This window comes from Macrobrachium nipponense, chromosome 4 (genome assembly GCF_015104395.2).
Source record: "Macrobrachium nipponense isolate FS-2020 chromosome 4, ASM1510439v2, whole genome shotgun sequence".
Taxonomy (NCBI): Eukaryota; Metazoa; Arthropoda; class Malacostraca; order Decapoda; family Palaemonidae; genus Macrobrachium; species Macrobrachium nipponense.
In genome coordinates, this window is record NC_061100.1 from 89,127,055 (window position 1) to 89,141,526 (window position 14,472).

The 14,472-nt window shown below is 43.2% G+C and overlaps 1 protein-coding gene across 3 annotated transcripts in view; it reads left to right on the plus strand.

Moving 5' to 3' along the window:
* LOC135211001 (organic cation transporter protein-like) overlaps positions 1–14,472 on the plus strand; it is a 421,916-nt gene that overhangs the window by 204,359 nt on the left and 203,085 nt on the right. The gene's annotated exons all lie outside the window — the stretch shown is intronic.

Below are 14,472 nucleotides of genomic sequence, written 5' to 3' on the forward strand. Positions count from 1 at the left end.
AAACCACAACAAAGGGTAAAAACACAATAATATATGGTGCATAGGAGAATCTCTAAACTAGGGCTAATCTACAACACCTAAAAGACGCCTAAAATGCCCAACGTAATGGGGTTGTACACTCGACCTAGCTAAATATGCATGTTTATAACAAACTACTCTCTAGGACGAGAAAACCGGTAAAAGCATAATAGGCTTATAATACAGGATAAAAGCGGTTAAGAACCATGTATCCAGTAAGGATCAAATATGGTTAAGATAAGCCTAGGAACTAGATAGCTCACGAGCACCGAGTATAAAATTGTAGAATAAGCCAAAACGAATTAAAAAGTAGTAGATACCTGATATATAGGAATCGTATAAAATCGCTCCACTTAGGAAGTTAAGCCTATAAAAATAAATGAAAAATACGTCGTGCGGAAAATGTGTTGCTATGCCGACGCGGAAATGGCGGCCCAGCCGGTCTCACCCCCAACTTATTTTGAGGGGCTAAGGCCAATAGCATCTTTAATTATACAAAATTTTTGTAATAAAACCAAATTGGAGTACTCAACTTGGAAGCAGAAGCAGCTTGGGCGTTCATCTCCATCGGATGCACGAAAAATCCACAGATAAGAAAGGGGTGCAGGAAAACAACAACGGTAAACCGCACGACTCTTACAGGAATGAGGAGTAGCGCGTGGGTATTAGTAGTAGTGGCGAGCAGGGACAAGTAGTGGTGGGATATCGTTGTAACGGCTCCCACCAAACACAGGGATTTGGAGGGGAACTATCTAAATGGCAGAAGTCCTGTGGTTTGTGGTAACACAACGCCCCTATACTTATACCGACACCCTTTGGGTGATCGCGCTGAGGGTAGTAACTTCAGCATAACCATGTTAGCTTTTTTTCTCTGGTATATTAAGAGTTTTATTATGCTAGAAAAGTGAGTTACAGGGATTTTTCATCGGCAGACACAGGTCGATCCCAGAAATAACCATTTTTCAAATTCTATCTCCTCCCTTGATATTTAATATTAAGAGCTGGGATTACCACCATATATAGACCTGATGTAGACCTCTAATAGAATGAGTTTTTTTTTCTAAAAGTCATTTTTTTGCTAGATATGAATTTTTCATTATGGTAAAAAAAATAAACCCTATAAATTAGGAAAACAAAATTTATAAAAAAAAGATGAAAAAAAATTGGAAAAAAGGGCTTCATTTGATTGTTCTATAATGTCTTTCTGAGTTATATACCAAATTCCATTGTTATAGCTTTAAAGCTAAGTGAGAAGATAGATTTTGAAGGTCAATAACTATAGTTTTGAGATACAGGCGTTCAAAGTTTTTCTTCGTATTTTTATAACGACAATGTTAATAAATAATGATTATTATGAATGTATATTTCTTTTTTGTGTATTAATAAACCAAAACTATTTTATTTATCATAATTTAATCATAAATGATGATCCCTTTGCTCATTTATCGTAGCTTGGGGCACTCTCTCTCTCCTTCACTAACTCGGCTGATTACAGCGAATTTTCTTCTTCCGTATGTTAGCTAGATGTTTTCCTAGTATTTTCCGTTTTGGCATGATGAAATTCTTGCCGAAACAAAGATAAACAAACGTAAATGCAAGAGAATGTCAAGAGGTGAAATTTTTACAAAGACAATGTTGATAAATCATGATTATTATGAATTTCATATTCCTTTTTGGGTATTAATAAACCAAAACTATGTTATTTATCATAAATTAAGATCCCTTTGCTCAAAGATCGTAGCCTGGGGGACAGTGTGACGTTGTGCTTCAGGCAAGACGGGGGCGTTTACTTACTACACAACCCTCCCTCTCTCTACTAATTACGCTAATATCGCATATATTATGATATTCTGTAATCATATTAGAGCAAATTTTCTTTGTCTTTATGTTAGCGAGATATTTTCCTTGTCTTTTCCTCATTGGCATGATGAAATTCTTGCCGAAACATAGATAAACACATGTAAAAGCAAGCGAATGCCACGATACCTCTCTCCTCGCTGGGGCAGAGACGGGTGCCCCGGGTCATAATAGGATGTTCTTGTATAAAATTTTTAACTCCAAACATCCTTATGACTGCCTCAGTCTTAATTTTAGTTTTGTAACAACTCTGTTACTCATAATCTTAATTAATTATAAGTTATAGTCTAAGTCTTAGTCTTTAAATTTAATCTAGTAATTTTCTATCTGTTATGTCATTATTATTGAGTAAACCTATTTAATATAACAAATTATTTTTCTGGGCTCAGCTCGTGTCGGCCTATGAAATATCCTTAAGATCATTATTTCTAGGTAAAATTAATCTAAAATTACCAGAGAAAAACAAAATTAAGAAAATGTCAGTAAAACTGACTCGCTCACTCTATAAAAGAAGTGTCGGTATGTGAATATAGGCGAGTGGGATCACTACCACGAGTCATTCACCATTTAGACCTTCCAACATAAAATCCCCACCAGAGAGAGCTGATACTAAAGGGTGATGCGGCCGCTACTACTACTACTACCGACGCCACGGACAGCAGCGCCCCTAGCGGACATCCTTAATCATTAGGTTCGCAGCGCTTGAGTGCTTTTTCCTCTCGTGTTGTGTTTTCGTAATTTTACCTCGTCATTACGATGGAACGTGCAGCTATCGCATCGGCTAAGTTAAGTGCCTCATAAGTAGTATTTTACTGTTTTTTTAGTCTTCCAGGGACCAGTATTTTCCTTCTTAATAGGTCTTATACGGTCTCCCGGTTGACTCGTGGCGGCTGCGTGCCGCCTCGTGTTAAGATTTCCCGGTCTCCCATACTGGGACATCTTATACTTATGGGCTTACTATATTACGTTCATCGTTATTACATCGTTTTTATAGCTAGGACAGCCCTTTTACCATTTCTCTTAGTTTGGTATTTAGGGCTTTACCGTGTTTCTGGCCCAGCATCCCGGCTCTTGCTCTACATCGGCTACCGCTGGCTCCGAGTAGTCAACTGTTCTTCGGAACAGCTTGCCTCCTCCTGGGCTTCTTTCTCTTTTACTAAAAGTGTCTTTTCCCCCCTTACGATGTATTATCAGTGTTATTTAGGGTGTTAGGCTAGCCTAGGTGCATGTACCATGTGTTGGTACAGTCTGGTTCACGTGGCCCCTCCATGGTTGTGTTGCTATCGCGGCTTAGGCCACCTGCGATCACGTGTCCCATAGCACCTTACCCTTCCCCTTCCCTCCCTACCAGGTATAGGGAGGGGTCTGGGGGACTCCTTGGTTGCCATGACAACCACAGTAGCCTTCCTCCCTCTCCCTCTGAGGAGGCCAGGAGCTCCCTCCCAGCTGGGGTACAGGGCGACCACTTGTCTCGGGTACCGGGTCACCGAGCGGGTAGCTGTAGGGACGGGGAGGGGTAGGCCACCCCCCCTCTCTCTCTCTCCCGCCGTGTCACGCCGGGACCCCCCACCTATTGCTTCCGTCCCACCCTTCCCTTACTGTAATGAACGGAGCCTCCGATGAAGCCGGGGGCCCCTTTGGTTATAGGTTCGTCTGGCTCCGCCAGCGGGCGGGGTGGACATTACTAGTGGTCTGTTGCTTGCCTACTATATCCTTTTTTCCGCTACCGGAGGAGAGCTCGCTCCTTACCCGGGCACTCTTCTAGTAGACGGAAAATTTTATACTTCGTTATATATACGGATATACCCTAATATTATGGTGAATTTTAGTTTTAATTTATTTATGCGTGCCATCTCCGTCGTTCTCCGTCGTGGTTTCATGGCTCCTCACCACTCCTGGTTGGAATCTTTTTCCTGTCTCCGGCGTAGCCTTAGACAAACTCCAACCGCCTAGTTACCACACGTATTATGGCGGGGCTCTGGTTTAATCTAACTTTCACGCTCCGGCATGCAGCGGAGCAATTGTTAGGCTGTAAGTGTGCACCTGATACTTATGTATCTCTCCACTTACAGGCTACCAACTGTCAGGTCCCAGGGTTGCAACGCAACACTCTACGACCCCTGCGCCCAATGAGGAGTGTAGGACTCACGCCCCGTGTGCCACCACCCACAATGGACTGATCGTCTGGCACCCAGAAGCTTGCACCATCTGCTACGACCTTGTTAGTCAGCTGTTGGGTGGGGTAAGTCTACTCTTAGACTTCTTGGTCTTATCACTAATAACACTTAGTTTTAAGCTTTGTTCAACCCTGTCTCCGCCGCTAGAAGCTTCATTTTGCCTTCTCTTTCAGGCTGCCGCCGTGAAGGAAGTCGCCTTGGCAACCCTGAAGGCTTGGGTGGGCGGCTTCGGGAAGAACGCCGCCAAGGGCCAGCCGTACATTCTGGACAAGAAGCTGGCCGTTCAGATCTTCCCCGGTGGCAAGTCGACCGGCTATGTTGACCCCATCTCGGCAGCCCCTCTCATAGCTTCGATCCAGCAGGAGGTGCAGCAGGCGTTCGGGTCCGTCTCCACGCAGGAGCCGGTCCCAGATGTGGCTAACCTGGACCTGAACATCGAGCCTATGGCGGTAGGGGCAGAGGATTTGTTGGTTGAGGTAGGTGTGTCGGGCGCCCAAGGTCTTTCCTTGGGGGCTCCTGGATCTTCTTCCCCTGTCCTTTCTTCTCCTCTTTTCAAGGCTTTACGGGATCTGAGATCCCTGCCCGCTCTCCCGCTCTTTCTGTACCCCCGAAGGTGAAGGGACAGAGAGAACAGAAGACTCTCCATAAGACGACTTCTAAGAAGTCGTCGTCTTCTTCAGCTAAGAAGTCTACGACTTCCTACGCTGACGCGGTGAAGGCAAAGCCGAGCTCTTCTTACTCTAAGAGTTCTAGAAGCAAGGCTTCTAAGGAGAAGGCTCGCGCTCCAGCCGAGCCAACGCCTTCTCCGGCATCCACCGGATCCACTCCGGTAACTCCTGTTCGGGTGGCGGGACCGAGCTCCTTTGATCCCCCCACCTTTTCGGCAGTTGTGATGCAGCAAGTGGGAGAGATGGTTGGCTCGAGGATGACCGCCCTCGGGTCTAAGTTTGAACAGATGTTTGCGCAGCTGTCAAACACCATCAACCAGTCTGGCCAATCCATTCAGGATCTCTCTAACAGAGTTAGAGAGCAAGAGGACCGTTTTGCTGGACTTAGTCAGGTTCCTCAGCCAAGCTCCCCCGTAGCAGGTACTGGCATTTTGCAGTTACCTCCCTACGAATCCCTACCAGCCTTCTCCATGGATAACCCATGGAGAGTGGCCGCTTATGCCCCCTTCAAGGACGGCATGATCTCTATCCCGAAGTGTGGAACTCGAAGAATTGAGGACTTCGAGTTCTATCCTCCTGGACTGACTCAGCCTTTCATTGGGTATGCTAGGCTGACCGTTGCTGCTCTCACTAGAGAGGACAAGATTTCCCGAGAGACTGTGCTGTATAGTAGGGATCACGCACAGCGGGAATGGGTTCACTGCCTGGAGGATTGGGAGTGTACTAACACTAAGCTCCAAGCTTTCAAGAGTCCGTTCACTATTTTCGCTACGAAGGAGGAGGCTTCTCTTCCGTTTGCTACCAAAATAGTGGAAGCGACTCTTCAGGCAGTCCTCAAAGACGAGCCCATGCCACAGCTGAGGGAAGCGGAATCTACTTCTCCGCTCTTCCCAGCCTTTGGAGAATTGTGGGAGAACTTGCCTGCCACGTTCTCGATTGGTAAGCTTAAGCCAGACTGCGCAATGGACCAGTTTGGCGAGAAGCTTCCAAGACTGCCTGATACCCTGATTCAGGCAGAGTTCGATGCTCGAACAAGATTTGGGAGGTCCCTTAACTCCCTAATCATTACAGAAATGGCTGCCCTGTCTTATGGCACAGAACCTTTATTCAAGATTCTGGCCAAATCTCAGCTCCAGACAGTCCAAGCTGATGCTTTCGACTTCTTCCTAGCTAGGAGGAACTGCCGAAAGCACGTCTTGCAGGAGGCCACTATCAGGCATGAGCCTAATAGACTCCTGGCTTCCAGCATGTGGGGTGCGGACCTCTTCCCAGAGTCCTCTGTGAACGAGGTGCACCACGAGGCTGCTAGGCTCAACCAGAGCCTTAGGGCTAGATGGGGCATCTCTTCCAAGAGGAAACAAGAGACCGCCCCTGCTGCTGGTAAGAAGCTTAACCTGTTAAGCGTCCGCCCCGGATGAGCTCGCTGCTAACGTACCGTCACGCTTTTTTTGTAATCAGCGATCATAGCACCGATGATAGTTTTTCAAAGTTTATATTGATTTTTATGCTTATTATTCATACTGTAGTTAAGTGTAGGAAATTATTAAATGTTGGAGTAAAAAAAATTAAAGTAAAGGGATCTCTCTCTCTCTCTCGGAGTCCAGTCACTCGGCAAAGAAAAGTCATCTTCACTCCCGCTATTGGAAGAAAAGTTTGTATCCTCATCACTGGAGGATTCAGAACTAGAGCTCTCATCATCAAATAGGTTATCAATATCAGACTCCTCATCTAGTATTTGATTGATCTCACCTGAAGAAATACGCCTCCTCTCTGGGACATTCATTGTGAAAGACGTGATAACATATTTGTCTCGATAAACGCCCGAAGCGTACTGAAAGAAAACCAGCAGGGACAGGCAGTTTTCTAGCATAAGCAACCACCAGGAAAGAGTTGCCAGGCTGGAAATAAGTTTCCCGTGTGCTGAGAGTGTTACCAAATGATGTTCCTACACTTTCTATACGAGTAAACGTATTATTACGGGGCTGACGGCTTGACAAGCACAGTTATAGTCTTGAACGTAATATCCCGTTGAAGGCGCTACCGAGTAGATCGCGGTAAACGTATTATTACGTGGGTGACGCTTAACAGGTTAAGAAGACAGGAAGAAGGTTCCAGCCTTACCAGAAGCAACAGCAGCAACAGCAGTTTGTTCAGGCCGTCCCAGTTACTCAACAGGGACAGCCGTCTACTTCAAAACAGACTCAACCCATCCTCCTGTTGTCCCCTCAGAGTCAACCGTCAACCTCCTACGCAGTCTCGCCGGCCTTCAATTCTATGTACGAAAGCCAGGCCTACCCAGCCTTTAATAGGTTCTCTAGGGGTAGCAGGGCGAGGGGCCACTTTCGCCAGCGTGGCACAGGAAGAGCTGCAAGAGGTAGACAATTCAGAGGAGGGCGCGGAGGTCAACCCGCCCAACAACAGTGAGGCTCCCCAGGTAGGAGGGAGGCTGTTCCTCTTCCGTCACAGGTGGGGGTTCAGGAAATGGGCACAGAGCATCGTGTCCAAAGGATTGGGTTGGAGTTGGATCAAAGATCCCCCTCCAATCAAATCATTCTATCAGGAACCATCAAAGGAATTGACAGATTATGCGGAGGAACTCCTTCAGAAAGGAGCTATTGCGAGAGTCAAGCATCTAAAATTTCAAGGTCGCTTATTCAGCAAGCCAAAGAAAGGCTCAACAAAAAGAAGGGTAATCTTAGACTTGTCAAAGCTAAACTCTTTCATTCGTTGCGACAAGTTCAAAATGCTCACCATCTCGCAGGTACGGACCTTACTTCCCCGTGGGGCCGTCACAACCCCCATCGATCTTACAGATGCATACTATCATATCCCTATAGCCAGACACTTCCGTCCATTCCTAGGCTTCAAACTAGGAAATCAGACGTTCTCATTCAAAGTGATGCCCTTCGGTCTGAATGTAGCCCCCAGGGTATTCACGAAAGTAGCAGAAGTGGTAGTTGAACAGTTGAGAACTCAAGGGATAATGGTAGCAGCATACCTCGACGATTGGTTGATCTGGGCACCAACGGTCGAGGAATGTCTCAAAGCCACAAAGAAGGTAGTTCAATTTCTGGAACATCTGGGGTTCCAGATAAACAAAACGAAATCCAGACTCACTCCGGAGTCTCGTTTTCAGTGGCTAGGAATCCAATGGGATTTGTCTTCCCACAATCTGTCAATTCCGGTGGTCAAAAGAAAAGAAATAGCCAAGTCTGTGAAACAATTTCTCAAATGCAAACAGACATCAAGGAGAAACCAGGAAAGAATCCTAGGTTCTCTTCAGTTTGCCTCAGTGACAGACATCCTCCTGAAAGCAAGGCTGAAAGATATAAATCGAGTTTGGCGATCGAGAGCAAACGCCAAATCTCGAGACAAGTTGTCAGTAATTCCACAGATCCTTCGCAATCAGCTCCGTCCATGGACAAAAGTGAAGAACCTTGCCAAATTAGTACCCCTTCAATATCCCCTTCCAGTGTTAACCATTCACACGGATGCCTCCCTGTCCGGATGGGGGGGATATTTTCAATTCAAGCAAGTTCAGGGGACTTGGTCAGTTCAGTTCCGCCAGCTTCACATAAACGTCCTGGAAGCAATGGCAGTATTTCTTACCCTGAAGAGACTCCTTCCCGAAGAAGTCTCATCTAAGACTAGTTTTGGACAGTGCAGTGGTAGTACATTGCATCAACAGAGGAGGGTCCAAATCCAACACGTGAATCATGTCATGATAGCCATCTTTGCGCTAGCAGACAAACACAGATGGCATCTGTCCGCCACTCACCTGGCGGGGTAAGAAATGTGATAGCAACGACCTTTGTTTGTTTGTCCAGTCCCGGTCAGTCCCTCTGGAAATCAGAATGGTCCCTGGACGACGGGTCATTCCAGTGGATATGCCGGAGAGTCCCAGGTCTCCAAGTAGATCTCTTCGCCTCACAAGCGAACCACAAGCTCCCTTGCTATGTGGCCCCCAACCTGGACCCTCTGGCTTATGCCACGGATGCCCTGTCGTTAGATTGGAATCAATGGAGGAAAATTTATGTTTTTCCTCCAGTGAATCTTCTTTTGAAAGTCTTGAGCAAGCTGAGGACTTTCAAGGGACTAGTAGCTCTGATTGCTCCAGACTGGCCAAAAAGCAACTGGTATCCTCTGCTTCTGGAATTGGGTCTCCGACCTCAACGGATTCCCAATCCCAAGCTGTCCCAATCAGTACAAATGAGGACTGTGTTTGCTTCCTCAGGAATTCTTCAGACCCTAACTTTATGGACTTCATGAAGTTTGCGGCTAACAAAGATGCTAACATTGATCCACAAAACATCCTCTTCCTAGAATCAGATAAAAGAGAGTCAACTATTAGACAATATGACTCAGCTGTTAAAAAATTAGCATCCTTCCTGAAAGAATCAAACACTACAACCATGACAGTTAACTTAGCTATATCCTTTTTCAGGTCCTTGTTTGAAAAAGGCTTAGCAGCTAGCACTATTACTACTCATAAATCGGCTTTGAAGAAAATCTTTCAGTTGGTGTTTCCAGATAGACCTAACAGAATCTTACTTTACGTCTATTCCCAAAGCCTGTGCTAGACTTAGACCTTCTCAAAGGCCTACTGCAGTTTCATGGTTCTTAAATGATGTCCTCAAACTAGCCTCAGATACTGACAACTCGTCTTGCACATTCATAATGCTTCTTAGAAAGACGTTATTTTTAAGCCTGGCTTCAGGAGCCAGAATTCAGAACTGTCGGCTCTATCCAGAGATGCGGGGTCATGTGGAATTAGCTAAAAATGAGGATCCCCTTGCAAGGTGGGCTTCCTTGGAAAGTCATCCCACTTCCGCAAGATCCTTCTCTCTGCCCAGTATCAACTTTAAGAGCCTTTCTATCTCGTACATCCTCAAGATCCTCAGGTTCTTTCTTTATGAGAGAAAAAGGTGGCACTTTATCAGTAAAAGGAATCAGACAACAGATCCTTTACTTTATCAAACAAGCCAATCCTGATTCATTTCCAAAAGCACATGACATCAGAGAAGTAGCCACCTCAATTAATTACTTCCAACATATGAACTTTGAGGATCTTAAAAAGTATACTGGATGGAAATCACCGACAGTCTTTAAACGTCATTACCTAAAGTCCTTGGAATCTTTAAAATTTTCTGCAGTAGCACGCGGAAATATTGTTTCTCCTGATACTGCATAGTAGTTGTAGTATAGATCCAGGTCTCCTTTCTACCTACCTCGTCCAACATGCCTCACCCTATTGCCATGCTACTCGGAATACTCTAGCCTTAGCCGCTAGAATCATATTGGTGGATTGTCCCTTATTTTTTTGCTAGGGACATCCACGTTATGTACATATAATGTACTTCAGTGTTTCTACCCTTATTTTTATGCTAGGGTAGAACACAATGGTTTGTTTTGTATATTTTGTAAATATCTTAATTAAGTGAATCATTCTTTATTGTTTTGCCATTACATTATTATGTGTTACATAGTCTAATATAAGTTAATTTTAAGTACTTTATATTGATTGCTTTCTTTATCATACCATTGTTTAGGATAAGTTAGCTTTAAGTACTTTGTTTGTATACTGTAATGTCCCTGATTCACTTATATTTTATGTCTCTTTTTTACTATTGGGTTTCATTTGTCCTTATTCCCATCTTGTCTGTTTCTCTGGTACTATTTCATAGGCCGACACGAGCTGAGCCCAGAAAAGGGATTTTGACGTAGGAAAAATCTATTTCTGGGTGATTGGCTCGTGTCGCCCTATGAAACCCCCCACCCTGTTTTCTTTTACCCACCCTGCAGGACAAGATGTTCATAGATTAAGATGACCGCTAGGGCGCTGCTGTCCGTGGCGTCGGTAGTAGTAGTAGTAGCGGCGCGCATCACCCTTTAGTATCAGCTCTCTCTGATGGGGATTTTATGTTGGAAGGTCTAAATGGTGAATGACTCGTGGTAGTGATCCCACTCGCCATATTCACATACTGACACTTCTTTATAGAGTGAGCGAGTCAGTTTTTTACTGACATTTTCTTAATTTTGTTTTTCTCTGGTAATTTTAGATTAATTTTACCTAGAAATAATGATCTTAAGGATATTTCATAGGGTGACACGAGCCAATCACCCAGAAATAGATTTTTCCTACGTCAAAATCCCTTTATTTCCCATTTACTTGATTTAAATATTCAGGCTTGGAAGACATTCTCTTGTATATTTTCACCGGCGAACACAGGTCGACCTAGAAAAGGGATTTTGACGAAGGAAAAATCTATTCCTGGGGAGAGACCTGTGTCGCCCGGTGAACCCTACTCATCCTTTTCCCATCCCATAACCTTCCAAGCCGTTAAGATATCCAAAAGTAGAGAAGGCTGTGTGAGGGCGCTCGCGTCGGGCGGTGGCGGGGGTGGTTCGGGACGGTGCGAGTGAGACCGTTGGTACGGCGCACCCCTATACAGGGGACTTTGTCAGGGAATATTCTAAATGGTAAGAGACCTGTGAATAGTAACTTTCACACGCCCTGAACTGTATACACGACGCCCTTGGGGTGCTCGCGCGAGGGTAGTAACCTCTGCATACCAATGCTAACTTTTCTCTGGTATATTTAGAAAGTATTTATTTATATCAGAAAAGAGCTAGAAGGACCTTTTCACCGGGTGACACAGGTCTTTCCCCAGAAATAGATTTTTCCTTCGTCAAAATCCCTTAATTTTTGTCAGTTATGTGTGAATTGTATAGGCCCATATTTAATAGCTGTGTTCTGTGAGTAGAGTGACATGAGTCTGATACAAGCAAAATTTTTTTACCATCTTTTACCATTAAAATATAACCATAACTTAGAGGGTAAATGTAACAAAATTAGTTTTTTCTATTATTTCACATTGTGCATTAATTGCTATTAATGGAAACTTACAGAAGGTAAACAAAAGTCTTACCTTTCTTGTTCAATGCAGTCTACACAGACTGGATATATGTGGCGGGGACACACAGAATGGCCACAGTTGTTGTATCTGTGCCTTGATTATTGGTCGTCTTTTTCTGGGACACTTTGCGCACCACACCATGGGAGCTCTGCTGTCTGCCAATACAGGGTGACCTGAAGCAGCTGTTGAACTATGTGAAGGGAGGTCACAAACTCCAGCTATGGTAGCTTTGAAGGATCTTGTGAGGTAGATGTTGTGGAGGCACTGTTTTGCCCAGGGCCAGATAAGGGTTATTGCCAGCTCCCTTCTTTTGATGTGCATTTTCTCAAGGTTCTCAGAATAAATGATCCAGGAGTTGATGGCTGTTGAATTCAGCATACCATAAACAACATCACACAGGCCACCGCTTGGTTCTCCTTCCACTTAAATACAGTGCACACATTATATAAAATATATTGAATTTCCCTAAGTTCTGTTATACAAATTAACTCGCCAAAAATAAGTGTTATCATTGTTTGACAATTAGTTAAAAAAAACTAAATATAAGAGCTAGATATAAATGAAAACATAACAAAAAGAGGTAATCACATGTATTTCACTATAGTATTTTATACTACATATAGTAAAATACTTTTTATTACAGTAAAACTGTCGTGGGGTAAATTATACCCCAACTATATAGTTGTAAAACTGTCGCTATTGATACAGTAACACTGTCATGGGGTAAATTATATCCATGCTATTTAGTTCAGTAACATTGTCATGGGGTAAATTATACCCATGCTATTTAGTACAGTAACACTGTCGTGGGGTAAATTTCTCCCGGCACCCCATCTCCAGGGCACCATGGGCACGCAAAATTAACGAAACTGCCATTCACTGCAAGACCATTCATAAACATGAAGCTACTGGGAACACCACCCCTCTTAAGGCATAGGCTTTTTAGTAGGAGAAAAAAAAGAAAAAAAAATACAATTTGGGGGTGTTAAATTTGTCCCACAACAGTGTTTAAGGGTTAAGCTAATCATAAAGGATTTTTTAGCGCCATAACATCGGCAATCTGTGGCACCATAACAACCTGAGTTTCAGTTATTGGTACCATAAAGTGCCAGTAATTGAGTTATGGTGCCATAACATACCTAACAGAGGTGCCATTAACTGAAACTCAGCACCATAAATTGCTGAGTTTTGGTTAATGGCGGTTTTCGCTTATCAGCACCCCGCCGAGAACGGAGCCTCTGCAGATAACCGGGAACTGCCTGTGTACAATATCTCATTGTTTTATTGTGTATCCTAGTCTACCCTCTTGTCTGATACTCAGCCATATTGTTTCTAGGCTAATAGAAGGATAATCACTTTAAAAAGGGATTCCTACTTAATCTGGTTAGGCTACTACTTATCTAGACAAGATTCTGATATGTACCTTTATTGATTAGCTAGGCTACATAGTCATAAACCAAGTTACTATTTACTGACCCCAGTCATTTTTGAACGTCGAATATACTGATTTGTAGTCTTACTATATACAGGCTAGGCTACCGAGTCATGGCCGAATCATTTTGCTAAGCTTAGAATAATTTAGCATGTTGAGTTACAGGTAAACTAGGCTGTATAAAACCAACCTACCAATACTAACCTTTTTGTTAGGTTATTTTACCATATGAGTAAATTAACACTTACTCTAGGCCTACTTTTAGACTAATATCTAATCAGAATGATAAACTTCAACATGCAAAGTTACGTATTATTTAAAACACCAATACTCAAAATGTAGCCTTAAGGTTAGGCTACTACCTCATCTGGCACCGGTTACCAATTTTTGACTCGTCTTGGGTTATGTGGTGTAGGCTAACAATTTAGTTTGATAGGGTGCTTAGAAAAGGTTCACCACTTAACATTAGATATTACCTAGTCCTGGCTATATAAAATGAAAATAGTGTCGCCTGTTTATCAACTTCTAGGATCTTATCACTGAAACATTAGGTAACTATGTATTTAATCAACTATTTAATCAGGGTTATTTAGATCACTTTTAAGGTATATAAACTTAGGTTACAGGCTGCAAACAATAGCTTAGCGACCATGGTCTTAAATTATTTGCAATGAACTGGTTAGGCTAGTAGCTCATGTAGGCTAATTCCTAGGAAATCGTAGACACTCTTAACTGAAAAGATTAACTAAATTAATAATACATTGTGGACCAATACTTCAGCCAAAACTTCCAAAAAAAAAAAAAAAAAAAAATTCTTTAACAATTCTTGCTTTCTTAAAAAGGCCAGCAAGGATCGTGTATTACACCGACCATATGCTCTCCAAACGAAGGCCAGTTTCTATATTCAAAACAAATCTTTGTTTTACCGTTTTAAACCTAAATATTTTTTCACTAAATCTTAAAAATAAGCACTTAACTTTCAAATTTTGGAGATTCCATGATCCTTGAAGAAAAAAAGAAATAAAGACATCGAATTGCCTCAAAATGAGGGGCACTGGCTGGAGACACCTTAGTCTGCACTCACTATAGGAGTAATGGTTCTTGATCTTTCAACCGGCCCAATCATGAAAAAAGATGGCCAATGCACATGCACAATAGTCACTTCTTCTGCAGTTTTGATGTAGGAAACTTTGTACAGCTTCACTGAAGACAAGATAAAATGCCCTCTTGTCTTTGAGTCCCTTATACTCTATCATGGTTCGTAGTGTTTACCATTATGGCATAACATGTAACCGGACACAAGACCATGCTAAAAAATATTTCTTTGAAATTAGTCTAGTCACCATGGGGTGCTGTCACACACCTTGGAGGGTAACTCCTTTGAGGACAAAATGGTGATTACT